Source organism: Stigmatopora nigra, chromosome 16, assembly GCF_051989575.1.
Source record: "Stigmatopora nigra isolate UIUO_SnigA chromosome 16, RoL_Snig_1.1, whole genome shotgun sequence".
NCBI classification, from domain to species: domain Eukaryota; kingdom Metazoa; phylum Chordata; class Actinopteri; order Syngnathiformes; family Syngnathidae; genus Stigmatopora; species Stigmatopora nigra.
The window spans coordinates 11,964,237-11,985,419 of NC_135523.1; positions in this window are offsets into that span (position 1 = coordinate 11,964,237).

Below are 21,183 nucleotides of genomic sequence, written 5' to 3' on the forward strand. Positions count from 1 at the left end.
TGTTTGCAGGCCAGTAATGGCCCTGGTGAGAGATCCACTGGGTGACGTGTTGTTCGGTATGAAGGTGCAACATTCTTTTCCAAACATTGCACACACGCCCCCTGTTTCAAGGATCATATCCACCGCTATGCGATTCTGGAACGCCATCAGACTGGTAGCTGCCAGTTGTTCCTTCATGGCCACAAATCCCTGTTTAACATAATTTCCAAGTTTTGGACATTGTAATGTAAGTAATTTATTCTATCCACATTTTTGTTTGGGGTGATTAGAAGGAAGATGGACTCCCAACCTGCTGCGATCTGATTAGCCAGCTTATACTCATCTGGTACGCCCCGGGGGATGCCAATCGCATCAATGTATGTTGGATCTCCTTCCCTCCATGCCTCTCGACGATGTCGGGAGGGTCGACCCTTCACCTCCGAATTCTGAGCCGCCAATTGTATCTCCTCCACTGTGGATGGAAAAACAGACACCGGTAAGAGCAGTGAGACCAAAGTACCTAGTCCTGCCGCGTTTTGGCAGGAGTCGTATAATTTATCTACCACCCCGCCACCATAGGCAAGAACGTGGTATCAGGGGTGTAGCTTGTTTTAAAACGCCGGTACACCACGTCTCATTTATCGCCCCCAGCTTCAGACCATGCCCTGTAAGGTTTAAGCAGGTAAAATGATTAAACAGTGGAAAAATTGACTTCCTATTTACTGCGTAACAGGATAAACACTGTTTCAATATTTTTTTTTCTTGCCAAGTAGGACACGTTTTTTCATTTGTAAAAACACTTTTCCCCAAAAGAATGGTGATTGAGGGAGTTGTTAGATCCCATCGTATTTTCCCTTGTCTGGTAGGTTATCCTAATCCTTTGTAAGATGGTTTAGTCTCAATTGAAACCATATGGAGACGTCAAACCCAATATAAAAGAGTTCCCTATAGTTTTATGGTATTGCTTGCTGAGCAATAATCTTTTCAATTAATTATTATATGACAATAGGCTATGGTTTTGTTACAACGGTACGTTCGAAATTCGCATGTTTATTCCATATGCAGCGTTATACTCAACAAATAATGGAAATGGGAAACAGATACCAATGGTATATTGATGCTAGGCCGTACCAGGACACAGGGGGTAATTGGGCACACACCTTTGTAATGGATCAGTCGACCCGCTGGTCACCTGGTACTTATGGCTGGTCAAAAACAGCTAAAGAATGGCAAAAGAGGGTTTCAAATTTTTCTGTTGATAATTCTGGTTTGTATCTCAGGATAAATGAGTCGGAAGGCACTTTACCTCTGTGGAGGGAGGGGGACTGGACTTCATCGTCCACAAAGTGTAGCTTCCTGAACCTTTTGTATGGTGTTCGGACAACGATCCATGCTGGTCAGTGGGGATATGTAAAAACCCCAATATTACTCAGGCGACAACCGGCAAGGTGATTCCGTCATTTGTATCCCCTAGATCGAGTATAGTCCAGATAATTCATGGCAAACCATCAGTGGACGAGTGGTTTAGAATGACTACAGGTGTTTCAGCGTTATCTAACAATTGGCTGTTAATGGCGGAACAAGCTGCCAGCGAAACCCGAAATAATTGTCTCGTATGTATGGGTGCCCGACCCGTACTCCGTATCATTTCGGCCCCAATTGATAAAGAATGTATTGTGGACCTCCTAAAAAACACCAATCCAACCTTTAAGTGCTCTAAATACGATTCGATATTCCCACTTACCCGAGAGAACAAAGAAAAAACAATTTTTGACAAATATGTAGCACGCCAAAATTTTACCTGCCTCAAATTACAAGGGACTGGAACATCATTGGGAAGCATTCCGTCTGACTGGTGTGTATCAAACATGTTCTTTCCGGTACCATACCCCTTATCCCGAGCTGACATCTGGTTATGGTGTGGAAGTGATAAGTTGTATGATAGATTGCCCACAAATGCTGCGGGTGTGTGTTCTGTGGTGTCTCTGTTACTTCCTGTTTCTGTTTCCTCAGTGAATCTCAAAGCTGAAATAAGGTTACCTCCAAACCTGAAGGAGGTCTTGCATCGCCAAAAGAGAGCACCACACACCTGGATGGGTAACTCCGATCCCACCTATATTGACGCCATAGGCGTCCCCCGTGGCGTTCCTAATGAGTATAAACTTGCTAATCAGGTTTCAGCGGGATTCGAAAGTATTCTAATTTGGGTAACTCCCAACAAAAATGTTGATCGCATCAATTATATTCATTACAATGTCCAGCGACCTGGCAATTACACGGTTGAGTCGTTAGAGGCGGTACGTGACCAGCTAGCGGCAACATCCCTCATGGCCTTCCAAAATCGTATAGCATTAGACATGTTATTGGCTGAGAAGGGTGGTGTGTGTGCTATCTTTGGTGATGCCTGTTGTACTTTCATTCCTAATAACACTGCTCCAAATGGACGTCTCACCAAAGCTTTAGAAGGCCTCCGAACCCTGACTAATAAGATGGCCGATCAGTCAGGTGTGGACACCTCAATCTGGGACCAATGGATGGATTATTTTGGTGCCTGGAAAGGTTTGATAGGCAACATCCTCATATCTGCTGGAGTGCTCATTACTCTGCTTATTCTCTGTAGCTGTTGTATCTTCCCCTTAGCTCGTACTCTAGTCACTCGACTGATCGATAAAGCAGTGGGACCAGGCCCTAGAGGTCAGTATGTCCAGTTGCGCCAAACTGACCCCTCTGGACCCCCCGCTGGGCACGTGTTCATGGATATACTAATGTAGTGCTTCTTTGTTTTTATACTAATATAGTTTTACATTTCATTTGACACTAACCTGTGTGGTGTTGTTGATGTGGTCTCTTTAGGAGACCAAGAGAGGGAATGAAGAATATAACATATTTTACTCATTCTTTTTAGTATAGCTGTTTCATTTTGATATCATATTTTACTCATTCTTTTTAGTATAGCTGTTTCATTTTGATATCACATTTTACTCATTCCTTTTGTTGTGGCGGTCTTGTTTTAGAGTCGCCACTGGTTCCCAACTCAAATACAATACGAACAGAAGGATGGTCTGAGACTCCTCAACTATAATGTTAACAAAAGGCTCTTCCTGACATTCTTATTTCAAGGTGGGATCCACACTGATAAGAGACCAGATGGAGGACTTCAAAGGGCAGAGGAACAAAGAGCAGGGCGGAGGGTCGGGACTTTATAGGACCAGCGGAGACAGAGGTCTGGATGATGTGGATTCAAGGCTAGAAGATGTGGAGCCCAGAGAAACCCCCCCTCACAGCAGCCCTGGACCAGCCCACATCTCATTATTAATCAGCGAATGAATATGCATTTTTGTTGGACTATAACTGGGCAAACGCGGGTTTGGACAATGTCTTTTCCATCCTCCGCTTTGGGACATCAACACTCAGCGGGCTTATTCTATGGGAGGGAGACCCGGAGCTCTGTATGAATCAATTTGAATGGAATAAATCATCTGTGGATAAACTCGCTCAACCCTGGTTTGTCTCCTCCGATGCTGAACACGCTCCATTGTTAGACTGGAGACTACAGAGTTAAGGAATTGGAGTCAGGTAAAATATTTATAGTCTAACATTGGGCAACTGTGAGAATTGGTTTAACTACTTGTCGTCCGGTCTCCCATGAACTTCAGGGTGACATGTAATGGCCATGTTTGTTGTTCCTGTCCTGGTGCTGCTGGGCAGATATCTTCAGACTGTTCTCTTAGACTTTCAGCTACCTTGGCAGAATCATTACCGACAATGTCGAGAGAGTAGAAGCTGTTAGATGTGGTGGTGTGGAAGATATTTTTGGTCTGTAATTCGCTGGGTCGGAGGCCATTTTGGGTGGCCACTAGGCTTAGCCCAAGCTGGACCATGATATCTCGCCCCGGTAACTCTCCGATTTTCATTTTGCATTCTGACAATAAACCCATTCCTTTTGTTGCTTTCTGACCCTTATTAATCACCTACTTAATAGTTTAAACAACAATTATTTTCTAAATTACCCGAAAGTGATTTCTACTTTGTGATTAACCCAATATCTCTGAACACACAAAGACCAAAAGTCCATGACTTTGTCTTAGTTAAGTCCCTGACTCTAATAACAGACCAAGACTATAAAGCCCTTGCTAATTATTGTTCTACTTTCATTGGTCCCGGACCAATTGGTTTATTACCAGACTGCAAAGTGGACAGTGAGAGTTCCTACAGTAGGGTCCTGTTCAACGCGATGTTCCTGCAACTCTAGTCGAATGACCAGTGTGTGTGTCTCAAATACAGGAAAAACTGACAGTTGTCGCTAGGACTTTGGACAGATACATTTCAGTCATTTGCAGGGCAAAAAGTAATTGATCAGTGTCGGACAGTTGAGTATTTGTGCTGACATGTCACCCCAATCACAAGACTAAGATTGTTTATTCAGTCAGACAGTTGGGTGTTTATGCTGACATGTCAGCCATAAGGATGACTATGATGCTGTTATACTCACAAAAACGTATACAATATGAACAAGCATTTGCAAAGATACTTTGTCTAATCTCACATGTTCCCCTGCTGCCAAACAAACTGTCAGAGACACATAGTTACTGTGTATAAAGTGAAAAATCGTCCAATTCAAGTAAGTTATCCATTTGGCATCATTCTCAAGCTAGAAATTAAGTTATAATGAAAACAATCATACTTGGCCAAAACTTGATTTTCAGGGCATGAAAAGTACATGAAGGCAATAAAAACTGAAAAGTTCCCCTGCTGCCAAACAAACTGTCAGAGACACAGTTATTGTGTATGTAGTGAAAAATCGTCCAATTCAAGTAAGTTTTTCATTTAGCATCATTCTAATTGATAGAAATTAAGTTATAGTGAAAATTCTGATACTTGTCCAAAACGTGATTTTTAGCACATGAAACGCACGTTAAGGCAATAAAAACTGAAATGTTCCCCTGCTGCGAAAGAAACATTCAGAGGCACATAGTTACTGTGTATATAGTGTAAAATCGTCCAATTCAAGTAAGTTTTGCATTTAGCATCATTCTAAGTGATAGAAATTAAGTTATGGTGAAAATTATGATACTTGGCCAAAACGTGATTTTCAGCGCATGAAACGCACATTAAGGCAATAAAAACTGAAATGTTCCCCTGCTGCGAAAAAAACTGTCAGAGACACATAGTTACTGTGTATACAGTGTATAATTGTCCAATTCAAGTAAGTTTTTCATTTGACATCATTCTAGGTGATTCTGGAGCTATCTCCCACCATAAACAGTGTCCAAAACAGGCGATACAAAATAGTGGTTGCATTATAACAGGGTCCAGTCGGTTCTGGTGGGTGTTTGTATACGAAACTTGTGTCCAATTATGATGGGGATGTATACTTGACTATTTTGTATAGAAATAATCATCTAGCGATGTTCAGAAGTTCTGTTATGCCCGAATGAATTACTTTCATTTGGTCACTTTATTCACAAGTGGTGGTTTAGAAACAGGCCCAGTCGGTTTTGGTTGGTGCTTTTACCCAGAATTTGTGTTTATTGTGTGAGTGGATGTATTTTCACTATTTTGTATAACAATAATGATCCAGGATGGTTCTGGAGCTATTTCCCACCACAAACAGTGTCCAAAACAGGCATTTTGCGGTTAAATTAGTGGTTGTATTAGAACCAGGACCAGTCGGTTCAGGTTCGTGTTTTTACCCAGAAATTGTGTCCAATGATGATGGGGATGTATTTTTGATTATTCTTTATAAAAATCATATTCTAGGGATGTTCAGAAGTTCTGTTATGCCCGAATCAATGACCTCAATTTGGGCACTTTATTTACAAGTGGTTGTTTAGAACCAGGCCCAGTCGGTTCTGGTTGGTGCTTTACCCACAATTAGTGTCGATTGTGTGGGTGGATGTATTTTCACTATTCTCTGTAAGAATAAAGATCCAGGGATGTTCTGAGACTATTTCCCACCATTAATAGTGTCAAAAACATGCATTTTGCGACAAAAATAGTGGTTGTATTAGAACCAGGCCCAGTCGGTTCTGTTTTGTGTATACACCCGTAACGTGTGTCCAATAGGAATGGGGTTGTATTTTTTACTATTCTGTATAAAAAAATATCATCTAGGGATGTTCAGAAGTTCTTCTATGCCCGAATAAATGACCTCCATTTGGGCACTTTATTTTGCATGGTGGTTGTAGTAGAACCAAGCCGAGTCGGTTCTGGTTGGTGCTTTTACCCAGAGTTAGTGTTGATTGTGTAGGTGGATGTATTTTCACTATTCTGTCTAAAAATAAAGATCCAGGATGGTTCTAGGGGTATTTGCCGCCATAAATAGTCTCCAAAACATGCATTTTGCGAAAAAAATAGTAGTTGCATTATAACTGGGTCGTCTCGGTTCTGGTTGCTGTTTATGTTGTTGTTGTTGTTAAATCACCTCAGCCGCCTGAGGATGGTCCTCAGATGCGGTAGACTGCCTTGGGGGAGGGAGACGAGTTCTGACATTGTTTGACCGATCTGACGTTGGTGTCGTTCTGCGAGCAGTGCCGGACACCGCAGCCAGAGATGTTCTGACGATTCCTTCTCCTCGCCGCATAATCTGCAGCGGGGATCTTCTGTCTTCCCCGTGAGGTGTTGCCACCGTCGTAGGGATGTATGATGGCCGCATCGGAATCGGGCTAGGTCCGTGACTTCAGCCCGAGAGAGTTCCGCTTCTCGCCGTTCATCGGGTCTTCGTTGGAAGACTTCCTGGAGTCGCGTGTGCTGGATTGGAGGAGGTCGGCACTCGCGACGGATGATGGCTCGACGGGTGGCAGCATCTGGCGCAACCTCGGGTTGAGGCATGTTTGACCCGAGTTTCGCCTGGGCGTCTGCAAGATCGTTTCCACGTAGGTTGCAGTGGCCGGGGACCCAGATAATCGACAATTGCTTATCGACTGCCAGGTCTGCTGCCGTCTTTTGTAGGTCGATGATGACCGCCTCGGATGGGAAGGGGTTGGAGACGGCTGCAACCAGGGACTTGCAGTCACAGACGATCGTGGCCACCTCCCAGGTTGCAGTGGTGAGCCAGCGTAGAGCTCCGGCAAGGGCAACTCCCTCTGATTGGAAGGAGCTGCTATGGACACCCGTGGGGGCATGCCATTCATGCACCACTTGGTCGCCCCTGAGGACGACGAGGCCGGCTCCGCCATCTGACGTGCCTTCACGTGTCGAACCATCGGTGAAAAGCAGGAGTTCGGCGTTGGATGCGTTTGACTCGATCGTTGCCGCTGCGGCTGACAATTGTATTTCTTGCGGCATCGTCTTGTTTGTTGGTGTGTAGATGGCTTGGATGGGGGGCGGGAGATCCCATGGCGGTTGTGTGTGTCGGTTGTCGGGGGTGATGGATGAGGTAGGCTGGGATGCTAGACTGCGCCAATCAGAGCGTTTTTTTAGCCGGTATCGGATGTTGGATTCCAGGAATTGGCGGCGGTCATCGGTTGCGGGAAGGTGTGCCCAGTCGTCAGCCTTAATTCTTGAGGAAGCTGTAAGGCGAGATTCGAGGGTAGGGAGATTCGCCTCGGCTCGAACTGCTTCAACAGGAGTCTTTCGTAGTTGGTGTGTGATTGCTCTTGCGGCCTCTAGTTGTACTCTTTCGAGTTTGTTGATGTTAGTGGCTGACAACCAGGGGTACCAGGCTGGGGCGGCATATTCTGCTAGGCTGCGTTGAGTCGCTGTGTAGACTCTGCGGAGGTCCGGCTTGTGCCATCCCCATGTTGTGCCCGATACTAGCCGGAGCAGGTTGGTTCTCCCGTGCATTGAACGGCAGAGCTTGTTGGCATGCTCCCCAAACGTGAGTAGCCTGTCGTATGTGACTCCCAGGAAGGTCGGGTACGGGTTGCAGGACAACCTTTCACCGGATATTGCTATGTCGGGCTGCCACGATGCCTCTGCGCTGTCGAGACTGAAGAAGGCTGTTTCACACTTGGAAGTATTGAGGGTTAGCTTTGCCTGGGAGCTCCACTCCACCACTTGCTGTTTAAATCCGAAACTTGTGTCCAAAGATGAAGGGGATGTATATTTTACTATTCTGTTTAAACATAATCATGCAGGGATGTTTTGGGGCTTTTTTTATAAAAGAATCAAAAACCTCCATTATGGATCGTTATTTTGCATGGTGGTTGAATTAGAACCGGGCCCAGTCGGTTCTGGTTGGTGCTTTTACCAAGAATTAGTGTCAATTGTGTTGAAGGATGCATTTTCACTATTCTGTGTGAAATTAAAGATGCAGGGATGTTCAGGGAATATTTCCCACCATCAATAGTGTCCAAAACAGGCACTTTGCGATTAAAATAGTGGTCCTATTAGAACCAGGCCCAGTCGGTTCTGGTTGGTGTATGTAGCCGGAACTTGTGTCAAATGATAATGGGGATGTATTTTTGACTATTCTCTATAAAAATATTCATCTAGGGATTTTCAGAAGTTCTTTTATGCCCGAATCAATGACCTCCCTTTGGGCACTTTATTTTGCATAGTGGTTGTATTAGAACCAGGCTCAGTCGGTTCTGGTTTGTGTATACACCCGTAACTTGTGTCCGATCGGAATGGGGTTGTATTTTTCACTATTCTGTATAAAAATCATCATCTAGGGATGTTCAGAAGTTATTTTATGCCCGAATAAATGACCTCCATTTGGGCACTTTATTTTGCATGGTGGTTGTATTAGAACCAAGCCCAGTCGGTTCTGGTTGGGTCTTATACCCAGAGTTAGTATTGATTGTGTAGGTGGATGTATTTTCACAATTCTGTCTAAAATTAAAGATCCAGGATGGTTCTAGGGCTATTTCCCAGCATAAATTTTCTCCAAAACATGCATTTTGCGATAAAAAATAGTAGTTGCATTATAACTGGGTCCAGTCAGGTCTGGTTGCTGTTTATATCTGAAAATTGTGTCCAAAGATGATTGGGATGTATATTTTACTATTCTGTTTAACAATAATCATGCAGGGATGTTTTGGGGCTTTTTTTATACAAGAATAAAAAACCTCCAATGGATCTTAATTTTGCATGGTTGTTGAAATAGAACCGGGACCAGTCGGTTCTGGTTGCCGCTTTTACCCAGATTTAGTGTCAATTGTGTGGATGGATGCATTTTCACTATTATGTGTAAAATTAAAGATGTAGGGATGTTTTGGGAATATTTCCCACCGTCAATAGTGTCCAAAACATTTTGCGATAAAAATAGTGGTTGTATTAGAACAAGGCCCAATCGGTTCTGGTTGGTGTATTTATCCAGAATTTGTGTTGGTTGAGTAGGTGGATGTAGTTTCACTATTTTCTATAAAAATAATGTTTCCCACCATAAACATTGTCCAAAACAGGCATTTTGCGATTAAAATAGTGGTCGTATTAGAACCGGGCCCAGTCGGTTCTGGTTGCCGCTTTTACCCAGATTTAGTGTCAATTGTGTGGATGGATGCATTTTCACTATTATGTGTAAAATTAAAGATGCAGGGATGTTTTGGGAATATTTCCCACCGTCAATAGTGTCCAAAACATTTTGCGATAAAAATAGTGGTTGTATTAGAACAAGGCCCAATCGGTTCTGGTTGGTGTATTTACCCAGAATTTGTGTTGATTGAGTAGGTAGATGTAGTTTCACTATTTTCTATAAAAATAATGTTTCCCACCATAAACATTGTCCAAAACAGGCATTTTGCGATTAAAATAGTGGTCGTATTAGAACCGGGCCCAGTCGGTTCTGGTTGGTGCTTCTACCCATAATTAGTGTTGAATGTGTAGATGGATGTATTTTCACTATTCTGTGTAAAAATAATGATCCAGGATGGTTCTGGAGCTATTTTCCCACCATAAACAGTGTCCAAAACAGGCATTCTGGGATTGAAATAGTGGTTGTATTAGAACCAGGCCCAGTCTGTTCTGGTTAGTGAATTTACCCGAAAAATTGTATCCATTGACGATGGGGATGTATTTTTGATTATTATGTATAAAAATAATCATCTAGGGATCTTCAGAAGTTCTGTTATTCCCGAATCAATGACCTCCATTTGGGCACATTATTGACGGAGCTCACGACCATGATCCAGTGTGTGGCTCGGATGTGTCCCTCAAACACAAATACTGGTCAGTCTCATCCAAAATCGTAATGGCTCAGTTCCCTTGAGTGGGAGCGGCAAGGAACGCCCTGCATTTGAAGACCATTGAAGGCAGGTTCCGGGCCTGTGTCGGCGCATCAGTCAGGCTGGGTAGCCGCAATGGCCCAGGTGATTTTCCAGGGCTGCCCTGCTCTTGACGGAGTGGCCACCCAGCGGGGCTGTGTGTGTGCCATGGTGGGAGACTCCTGCTGCCCCTTCATCCCTGCCGGCATGTCCTGCTCGGTCCATGATGCCCTGCAGGCTATTAGGAACATGCAGAGAGCTGTGACCGGAGATTCGGTTTCACAACGAGGATGGCTTGACTGGTTCTTCTCTGGCTCATGGAAACAGCCATTTCAATATTTCGATATTTTCACAGACACAAAAGGAGGGAATTGTGGGATGGACTGGCTAACTGGCCTAATAATTGTTTATTCTTGTCTTACCATGTGGTCATACTGGTTTTACCTTTGTTTGATAAGATCGTAGACTGCAAGGTAGACTAGCCAAACTGGTTTTACAATTGAATTAAAAGATCGTGGAATGTAAGAAAGACTAACTAGTTGGCCTTGCAATTGTTTGTTCGCCTCGCGAAATATAAGAAAGGCTGGCTAACAGGGTTTGCAATTGTTTCCTTGAATTGTGGGATGAAAAAAAGGTTCAACTTCAGGAGTAACTGTCACTCTCCAGGTCATCCAGGGTCAAGTGCACACTTGGAAACTTTCATATTCGACCAAAATGTGCTTATCAGCGCAAAAAAAGCACATTTGGTGGTACGCGGAAAGAACGGCAGCAGACAAAAAGGCTATTTAGAAAGATATCACCACTACGCAGAAGATTGTCGGCTACTCAGCCCTCACTGGAAGACATTGCCAGCCCTCGTTACCTCAGCAGAGCCAGGGACATGATCAGGGACCCATGCCACCCTGGTCACAATCGGTTCCAGCTGCTGCTCTCTGGCAGACAGACGCTGTAAGTTTCCCACATCCGTAGGGACTCTAAACTTGGGGTAACACAACACAATTCCTTCTCTGTAAGAACTTCGGGTGAGGTAATATGAATAGGCATCAGGTACAAGGTGATCTGACACCTACATGCTGAATGAAGGTAAGTGAAAGACAGTGAGAGGTAAGTGATCCACTCAGGGGGTGGTGATGCAATGTATCCATAAAGGCAGAATTGTAAATTAAGAGTCTGGAGTCATAACTTGTAAAACTGTAAAACTGTCAGAGACACAAATGTCTCTCTATATATAGTGTAATATCAAATTTTATAATTGAATACGTTTTTAATTTGGCATCATTCTAATGGCTAGATATTAAGTTATAATGAAAACTATGATACTTGGCCTAAACATGATTTTCAGCGCATGAAAAGCACATTCAGGCAATAAAAACTGAAATGTTCCCCTGCTGCGAAACAAACTGTCAGAGACACATAGTTACTGTGTATATAGTGTATTATCGTCCAATTCAAGTAAGTTTTTCATTTAGCATCATTCTAAGTGATAGAAATTAAGTTATAGTGAAAATTGTGATACTTGGCCAAAACGTGATTTTCAGCACATGAAACGCACGTTAAGGCAAGAAAAACTGAAATATTCCCCGGCTGCGAAACAAACTGTCAGAGACACTTAATTACAGTGTATATAGTGTATTATCGTCCAATTCAAGATAGTTTTTCATTAAGCATCATTCTAAGTGATAGAAATTAAGTTATAGTGAAAATTGTGATACTTGGCCAAAACGTGATTTTCAGCACATAAAACGCACGTTAAGGCAATAAAAACTGAAATATTCCCCGGCTGCGAAACAAACTGTCAGAGGCACATAGTTACTGTGTTTATAGTGTAAAATCTTCCAATTCAAGTAAGTTTTGCATTTAGCATCATTCTAAGTGATAGAAATTAAGTTATAGTGAAAATTGTGATACTTGCCCAAAACGTTATTTTCAGCACATGAAACGCACGTTAAGGCAATAAAAACTGAAATGTTCCCCTGCTTCGAAACAAACTGTCAGAGACACATAGTTACTGTGTATATAGTGTATTATCGTCCAATTCAAGTTAGTTTTTCATTAGGCATCATTCTAAGTGATAGAAATTAAGTTATAGTGAAAACTATGCTACTTGGCCAAAATGTGATATTCAGCGCATGAAACGCACGTTAAGGCAATAAAACTGAAATGTTCCCCTGCTTAGAAACAAACTGTCAGAGACACACAGTTACTGTGTATATAGTGTAAAATCGTCCAATTCAAGTGAGTTTTGCATTTAGCATCATTCTAAGTGATAGAAATTAAGTTATAGTGAAAATTATGATACTAGCCCAAAACGTGATTTTCAGCGCATGAAACGCACGTTAAGGCAATAAAAACTGAAAGGTTCCCCTGCTGCGAAACAAACTGTCAGAGACACATAGTTACTGTGTATATAGTGTATTATCGTCCAATTCAACTAAGTTTTTCATTTAGCATCATTCTAAGTGATAGAAATTAAGTTATAGTGAAAATTGTGATACTTGGACAAAACGTGATTTTCAGCACATGAAACGCACGTTAAGGCAATAAAAACTGAAATGTTCCCCTGCTGCGACACAAACTGTCAGAGGCACATAGTTAGTGTGTATATAGTGTATTATCGTCCAATTCAAGTAAATTTTTCATTTAGCATCATTCTAAGTGATAGAAATTAAGTTATAGTGAAAACTATGAAACTTGGCCAAAACGTGATTTTCAGCGCATGAAACAAACGCACGTTAAGGCAATAAAAACTGAAATGTTCCCCTGCTGCGAAACAAACTGTCAGAGGCACATAGTTACTGTGTATATAGTGTAAAATCGTCCAATTCAAGTAAGTTTTTCATTTAGCATCATTCTAAGTGATAGAAATTAAGTTATAGTGAAAATTATGATACTAGCCCAAAACGTGATTTTCAGCGCATGAAACGCACGTTAAGGCAATAAAAACTGAAATGTTCCCCTGCTGCGAAACAAACTGTCACAGACACATAGTTACTGTGTATATAGTGTAAACTCGTCCAATTCAAGTAAGTTTTTCATTTAGCATCATTCTAAGTGATAGAATTTAAGTTATGGTGAAAATTGTGATACTTGGCCAAAACGTGATTTTCAGCACATGAAACGCACGTTAAGGCAATAAAAACTGAAATATTCGCCTGCTGCGAAACAAACTGTCAGAGGCACATAGTTACTTTGTATATAGTGTAAAATCGTCCAATCCAAGTAACTTTTGCATTTAGCATCATTCTAAGTGATAGAAATTAAGTTATAGTGAAAATTGTGATACTTAACCAAAACGTGATTTTCAGCACATGAAACGCACGTTAAGGCAATAAAAACTGAAATGTTCCCCTGCTGCGACACAAACTGTCAGAGGCACATAGTTACTGTGTATATAGTGTAAAATCGTCCAATTCAAGTAACTTTTGCATTTAGCATCATTCAAAGTGATAGAAATTAAGTTATAGTGAAAACTATGCTACTTGGCCAAAACGTGATTTTCAGCGCATGAAACGCACGTTAAGGCAATAAAAACTGAAATGTTCCCCTGCTGCGAAACAAACTGTCGGAGACACATAGTTACTGTGTATATAGTGTAAAATCGTCCAATTCAAGCAAGTTTTTCATTTGGAATCATTCTAAGTGACAGAAATTAAGTTATAGTGAAAATTATGACACTTGGCTAAAACGTGATTTTCAGCGCATGAAACGCACGTTAAGGCAATAAAAACTGAAATGTTCCCCTGCTGCGAAACAAACTGTCAGAGGCAAATAGTTACTGTGTATATAGTGTAAAATCGTCCAATTCAAGTAAGTCTTGCATTTAGCATCATTCTAAGTGATAGAAATTAAGTTATAGTGAAAATTATGATACTTGGCCAAAACGTGATTTTCAGCGCATGAAACGCACGTTAAGGCAATAAAAACTGAAATGTTCCCCTGCTGCGAAACAAACTGCCAGAGGCACATAGTTACTGTGTATATAGTGTAAAATCGTCCAATTCAAGTAAGTTTTGCATTTAGCCTCATTCTAAGTGATAGAAATTAAGTTATAGTGAAAATTATGATACTTGGCCAAAACGTCATTTTCAGCGCATGAAACGCACGTTAAGGCAATAAAAACTGAAATGTTCCCCTGCTGCGAAACAAACTGTCAGAGGCACATAGTTACTGTGTATATAGTGTAAAATCGCCTAATTCAAGTAAGTTTTGCATTTAGCATCATTCTAAGTGATAGAAATTAAGTTATAGTGAAAATTATGATACTTGGCCAAAACGTGATTTTCAGCGCATGAAACGCACGTTAAGGCAATAAAAACTGAAATGTTCCCCTGCTGCGAAACAAACTGTCAGAGGCACATAGTTACTGTGTATATAGTGTAAAATCGTCCAATTCAAGTAAATTTTGCATTTAGCATCATTCTAAGTGATAGAAATTAAGTTATAGTGAAAATTATGATACTTGGCCAAAACGTGATTTTCAGCGCATGAAACGCACGTTAAGGCAAAAAAAACTGAAATGTTCCCCTGCTGCGAAACAAACTGTCAGTGACACATAGTTACTGTGTATATAGTGTATAATCGTCCAAATTAAGTAGGTTTTTCATTTGATATCATTCTAAGTGATGGAAGTTAGGGTTAGGGTTAGAGTTAGGGTTAGGGTTAGGGTTAGGGTTAGGGTTAGGGTTAGGGTTAGGGTTAGGGTTAGGGTTAGGGTTAGGGTTAGGGTTAGGGTTAGGGTTAGGTTAAGTTAAGTTATAGTGAAAACTATGATACTTGGCCAAAACGTGATTTTCAGCGCATGAAACGCACATTAGGGCAAAAAAACTGAAATGTTTGTTAGGTCTGAAAATACAACTTCAGGAGCAGGCTAAGAAAGAGTGAGATAAATTTAAATAGAAAATATGTATTACCAGACTGCAAAGTGGACAGTGAGAGTTCCTACAGTGGGGTCCTGTTCACTGCGATGTTACTGCAACTCTAGTCGAATGACCAGTGAGTGTGTCTTAAATACAGGCAAAACTGACAGTTGTCCCTAAGACTTTGGACAGATACGTTTCAGTCATTTGCAGGGAAACAAGTAATTGATTAGTGTCGGGCCTGGAATCTGTAGTCAATGGTTTCCAGACATAGGGTGTTCTTCGATGTTCCTACCCTGGGGAACACCGCCATCATGATTTTGGAGAGGACTGACCATTGTTTGTATTAGAGGGGGTCATCCGAGCCCCAAACTGAATCATGGGGGAAGAAATCAAAGCTCCGTCGTTGACGCCTGGTGGGTAGATGTGGGTTGGCGTCGACAGTTGAAATCGAGTCTGCTGTTAGAACGTACGTGTGTTCGGATGCAGATGTAGGGACACAGAGCCCAGTTGTATTGGTGGGGATGATCATATACACTTGCCATTCGCAGATCCACCATATTTGGTCCAGTACTGTCCATGATTGGGAAGGAATGTGTCTGATCTCGGCACACCTGGTGACGTGAACTTGGTCTAAAGGGGTCTTCGGATCCGGTCCGCTGAAGTTGAAACAGGATGGATAACAGTCTGTTCGGTTGTTGCACTGGACATACGTTGCGGTATTGACTGTAGCTGCTAATGGTACCGCGACCATGGTATGTAGGCGGTCGAGCTTTGCTGGAAGGATTCTCTCAAATTACCCAGAATACAGTTGTAGGTGAGGGTGGCGAGTTCTTCGTTCTGTCGGTTGGCCCATAGCTGTGGTTGGGCTACGGCAGTAGGCAAGAGGGAACAGACATAACAACTCATTGGTTGTGGCGCGGGCTGTGAGTGCGGTGTATCTGTACCAACTGTTCCTCATCATCAGGTTGTAGTCGTTTTCTTGCTGTGTTTGGACATGGGCGAGAATAAGGTGTATCTACTCAGGCTTAGGTGTTCCTGCCGGACGGATTTTGAGTAGGCGTGTGGCGGATGGTTGTACGAAGGGGTTCACACCAATCACTTTTGGGACCATGGCTGGACTAGTAGTGCGGATGGTGATAGTAAAGAGGGGGCCTTTTCCTGGTCGGTCCGGTCGGAGGCATAGGTTGATGCAGCCTTTTTGTTGGATATTGGTCGTAAGGTCTAGCATATGTTTACCATCTTTGATGGTGGTGGCTAACTTGGTGAAGTTAGCGGTCATGGTGGTAGCTTCTTTGGAAAGGGGCCATGTGATGGTTTTGTAGCCTGTATGGAGGAGGACCTGGTCCAAGGTGTCCGGCCAGACCACTCAGACTCTGGGAGCTTGTAGGTACCAATAAAAATAACTGGAGTCAGTCCCGTATAATCCCAAGTGAGTAAGCTGTAGGCTGAGCAAAGGGACTTGAACGACGATTGGTGTCTTGGTTAATGGGATGCAGATCTGGGGTCCCTGATCGTTTCCTGAACCAGCTAGTGGGGCATTCTCCTCCAGTGGGAATGTACCAAGGTTCTGGTACGTTCCCCCCATGTGGTTGAACACAGAGCGGTGATGATGATGGCCAAAATCACACGGTGAGGTCCGTCCCAACGTGGAGAAGACCAGCACTTTCTTTTTATCACCTTGACGAGTACCAGGTCTCCTGGGGACAGGACCTCCTCTGTGGGAGACAGAGAAGATGTCGGCAGATTATTTTGCATTCATCACAGTTCTTTCTTGGAACATTTTGCATAACCACTTAGTGAGGGAATCTGTTTCTCTTTTCTCTTCTACCACCAGATCTTTTTCCCACATTGTTAAGTGGAAGGGTCTGTCGTTCACTGCCTCAAATGGTGTGCATCCCTGTGCTGTTGGAATGATTCTCATGTACGTTTCTACCAGGCTCAGGCATTCTTGCCATGGTTTTCCTGTATCTTCCATGGTTTTTCTGAGTCTGAGTTTTACTGTTCTAATGGTTTGTTCGACGAGTCCAGCACTTTGGTTCAGTTTGATGAAATCCATGTTCAGAAGCTCGAAGGGATATGTTCCTGTTTGCCTTGTTCCATGCTTGGGTTGTTCATTGCCTTGAGAGTTGTGTCTACAGCAGTTTAGACAGTTTCTGCAAAATAATTGAAGTAAGTTTGGAGACCTCTGGGAACATGCATTGTTTGTTGTACTGTACTGATCATCCCTCCTGTTGAGACATGGCTCCTCCCATGGCTCAATTTGGCAATTACTTCAAACAATGATCGTGTCACGCATGGCTTGTTTTCTACTGCATAGAGTCCGTTATTGTGTTGAGTGGCTCCTTCTGTTTCCCATTGCAGTTTCTCTTTTTCTGGGGAATGATTTTGCATTTCTCTTAGGAATTCAGCAGGGATTGGGCTGTGTCTTTCCACCGTCACGTCTTGTTCTAGGAATAGTCTACATGCCTCTGTCAGTGCCACTATTTCTGCGGCTTGTGCAGACCAGTCGCCGGGGAGTCGTCCTGTCTTGAGGTTGTCTTTTTGAGTCACCACGGCATATACGTTGTGTTTTTCTCCATCCAGGGTTTTTGATGATGATCCATCCCCATAGGCAATGTGTCCGGGGAGCAATGGGTTGTCCATTAGGTCAGGTGCATATACGTGGTTAATTATGATTCGTTGAGTGGGCAACTGTGAGAATTGGTTTAACCACTTGTCGTCCGGTCTCCCATGAACTTCAGGGTGACATGTAATGGCCATGTTTGTTGTTCCTGTCCTGGGGCTGCTGGGCAGATATCTTCAGACTGTTCTCTTAGACCAGGGGTGGCCAACCAGTCAGAGACCAAGAGCCACATTTTTTACTGTGTTACCGCAAAGAGCCACATTTTTTACTGTGTTACCGCAAAGAGCCACATCACACAGATTTATTGTAAATGTCACACACCAGCATAGTAATGACATAAATTGACTCCTACAGTACTAACAGCACAGGCCAGTCATTATCAACAATGAACATTGTGTGTGCACTGTCTCACACAGACAAACTCTCAGTTCAACCAAGTCCACAAACAAAAATATAATAATTTACAATAGCGTTTTTCTTTTTCTATGCATGTTACTTAGTGGGACTTCTGTCATAAAATCAGCGCCTATTTTTGCGCAACATTCGCTCCTTGTGAGCTGTCATTTATTATGAATGGCTTTTCGCTAGTTAAAAGCCATTCATAATAAATGACAGCTCACAAGGAGCGAATGTTGCGCAAAAATAGGCGCTGATTTTATGACAGAAGTCCCACTAAGTAACATGCATAGAAAAAGAAAAACGCTATTGTAAATTATTATATTTTTGTTTGTGGACTTGGTTGAACTGAGAGTTTGTCTGTGTGAGACAGTGCACACACAATGTTCATGCGAGGCAGACCAAGGCGAGAGTGCTCAGCCGGGAGCAGCCAATAGGAGAGCGAGGTGTACACCCACGTGGTGGGCGAACTAGCGCGCCCACCACGTGGGTGTACACCTCGCTCTCCTATTGGCTGCTCCCGGCTGAGCACTCTCGCCTTGGTCTGCCTCGCAGGGGGTGTGGCTTTTTCAGCCGACGCTCGATCTTTGGGATACTTTTTGTGTGCGCGACGCCGTTCATTGTCGCTTCTGGTTCACGGGAGCTCTCCCACTCTGTTAAAAACGTTTACTCAAATGACCTTGCTCCTACTGGGAAACTTTGAGGTATTTTCATCCCAAGCACATGCGCATTGGACGAAAATACCGTATTGAACTCAAGCGAAGCGCACACGCAAAAAAAAATAAAACACAAATACAAACTTTGATATGGACGTAAGAGCCGCATGAAACCGGGCAAAGAGCCGCATGCGGCTCGCGAGCCGCGGGTTGGCCACCCCTGTCTTAGACTTTCAGCTACCTTGGCAGAATCATTCCCGACAATGTCGAGAGAGTAGAAGCTGTTAGATGTGGTGGTGTGGAAGATATTTTTGGTCTGTAATTCCCTGGGTCGGAGGCCATTTTGGGTGGCCACTAGGCTTAGCCCAAGCTGGACCATGATATCTCGTCCCGGTAACTCTCCGATTTTCATTTTGCAGTCTGACAATAAACCCATCCCTTTTGTTGCTTTCTGACACATATTAATCACTTACTTAATAGTTTAAACAACAATTATTTTCTAAATTACCCGAAATTGATCTCCACTTTGTGATTAACCCAATATCTCTGAACACACAAAGACCAAAAGTCCCTGACTTTGTCTTAGTTAAGTCCCTGACTCTATTAACAGACCAAGACTATAATGCCTTTGCTAATTCTTGTTCTACTTTCATTGGTCCCGGACCAATTGGTTTATTACCAGACTGCAAAGTGGACAGTGAGAGTTCCTACAGTAGGGTCCTGTTCAACGCGATGTTCCTGAAACTCTAGTCGAATGACCAGTGTGTGTGTCTTAAATACAGGAAAAACTGACAGTTGTCCTTTGGACTTTGGACAGATACATTTCAGTCATTTGCAGGGCAAAAAGTAATTGATCAGTGTCAGACAGTTGAATATTTGTGCTGACATGTCACCCCAATCACAAGACTAAGATTGTTTATTCAGTCAGACAGTTGGGTGTTTATGCTGCTATGTCAGCCGTAAGGATGACACCAATGCTGTTATACTCACAAAAACTTATACAATATGAACAAGCATTTGCAAAGATACTTTGTCTAATCTTACATATTCCCCTGCTGCCAAAAAAACTGTCAGAGACACATAGTTACTGTGTATATAGTGTAAAATCGTCCAATTCAAGTAAGTTATCCATTTGGCATTATTCTCATTGCTAAAAATTAAGTTACAATGAAAACAATCATACTTGGCCAAAACGTGATTTTCAGGGTATGAAAAGTACATTAAGGCAATAAAAACTGAAAAGTTCCCCTGCTGCCAAACAAACTGTCAGAGACACAGTTACTGTGTATATAGTGTAAAATCGTCCAATTCAAGTAAGTTTTTTATTTGGCATCATTCAAAGTGATAGAAATTAAGTTACAATGAAAACTATCATACTTGGCCAACACGTGATTTTCAGGGTATGAAAAGTACATTAAGGCAATAAAAACTGAAAAGTTCCCCTGCTGCCAAACGAACTGTCAGAGACACATAGTTCCTGTGTATATAGTGTAAAATCGTCCTATCCATGTAAGTCTTTCATTGGCATCATTCTAGGTGATTCTGGAGCTATTTCCCACCATAAAAAGTGTCCAAAACAGGCATTTTGCGATTAAAATAGTGGTTGTATTAGAAGCAGGCCCAGGCGATTCTGGTTGGTGTTTTTACCCTGAAATTGTGTCCAATGATGATAAGGATGTATTTTTGATTATTCTGTATAAAAATAATCATCTAGGGATGTTCAGAAGTTTTGTTACGCCCGAATCAATGACCTCAATTTGGGCACTTTATTTACAAGTGGTGGTTTTTAAGAACCAGGCCCAGTCGGTTCTGGTTGGTGCTTTTACCCAGATATAGTATCCATTGTGTGGGTAGATGTATTTTCACTATTCTGTCTAAAAATAAAGATCCAGGACAGTTCCGGGGCTATTTCCCTCCATAAATAGTGTCCAAAACATGCATTTTGCGATACAAAATAGTGGCTGCATTATAACAGGGTCCAGTCGGTTCTGGTGGGTGTTTGTATACGAAACTTGTGTCCAATTATGATGGGGATGTATACTTGACTATTCTGTATAGAAGTAATCATCTAGCGATGTTCAGAAGTTCTGTTATGCCCGAATGAATTACTTTCATTTGGTCACTTTATTTACAAGTGGTGGTTTAGAAACAGGTCCAGTCGGTTTTGGTTGGTGCTTTTACCCAGAATTTGTGTTTATTGTGTGAGTGGATGTATTTTCACTATTTTGTATAACAATAATGATCCAGGATGATTCTGGAGCTATTTCCCACCACAAACAGTGTCCAAAACAGGCATTTTGCGGTTAAAGTAGTGGTTGTATTAGAACCACGCCCAGTCGGTTCTGGTTCGTGTTTTTACCCAGAAATTGTGTCCAATGATTATGGGGATGTATTTTTTATTATTCTTTATAAAAATAATATTCTAGGGATGTTCAGAAGTTCTGTTATGCCCTAATCAATGACCTCAATTTGGGCACTTTATTTACAAGTGGTTGTTTAGAACCAGGCCCAGTCGGTTCTGGTTG